The following is a 1,107-nucleotide window of genomic DNA, read 5'->3' as shown; positions in this document are numbered from 1 at the left end:
TTTATTTTTTAATTTTTTGCAAAATATTCGAACATAAATTCGCCAAATATAAGAAGAACATCGTAGTTTAGTTTAAAGAAAGCATTTTAGTTTTATTTTAATTTAGCTTGTTGCAATGATTGTACAGTTTGAAGAAACAGGATTTTACAGTTTAAAGAAATTTTAATGAAAAATTATACCATATACCAACCGTCACATAGATGTGCATGACAAGGAAGCGGTATATATACTGGATGCACCATTTTAGCAATTTGACGTTAGGTTCTTTCTTGGGCTCTTTGAGTTATCCGTAAGTAAGGCGGTCGTATAATAAGTAATGGGGCCGGTATGATTGAAGGAGGGCCGGCCCTCGCACGCCGAAATGTGGAACGGCCCACCGGGCATTTGCCAGTTATCACAGATTACCAGTCCGAGCCTGGTAGCTACCCAGCTCACACACTACCTAGAACTGCCCCTGCACCTGAGCTCTGTGTGTGTGCCTTATCTCCTGTGCCCTATCTCCTGTTCTCCTGTGCCCGACAGAAAAAAATCTCCTTCTGTCTAAACACTGGAGAAAGTATTTTGAGTATTTTAAATACAAAATGACTCCACTCTAAAGTATTTTGTTACAAATTACATTAGATTTTTATCGGCCCTATCAAATACAAATTACAAAATACTCAAAAGTAAATTAACTAGTATTTCAAATACAAGTAATTGAAATACTGCCCATCTCTGGCTGCATGTGTGTGTGTGTGTGTGTGTGTGTGTGTACATAATTATGTTTTAATTAAGTAACAGATACCAAGATAAATTAAACACTGTTGATACAAACAGACCATCATTCTTTTTTGTAGATTTACAGATATGCTTAGATTTATTAGTTTTAGCATGCACACAATCATTGTGTAGAAAAGCTGGTGGTTTGTGTGTGTGTGTGTGTGTGTGTGTGTGTGTGTGTGTGGGTGTAGGTGTGTGTGTGTGTGTGTGTGTGTGTGTGTGTGTGTGTGTGTGTGTGTCTGTGTGTGTGTGTGTGTGTGTGTGTGTGTGTCTGTGTGTGTGTAAAAAGGACAGACATCAAAATTGCTGTTTTATTCAGCTTGAGACATCCCATAGTCGAAAGGTGAC

The sequence above is a fragment of the Sprattus sprattus genome, assembly GCF_963457725.1.
Source record: "Sprattus sprattus genome assembly, chromosome: 1".
Taxonomy (NCBI): domain Eukaryota; kingdom Metazoa; phylum Chordata; class Actinopteri; order Clupeiformes; family Clupeidae; genus Sprattus; species Sprattus sprattus.
Note: the sequence above shows the minus strand (reverse complement) of the source record.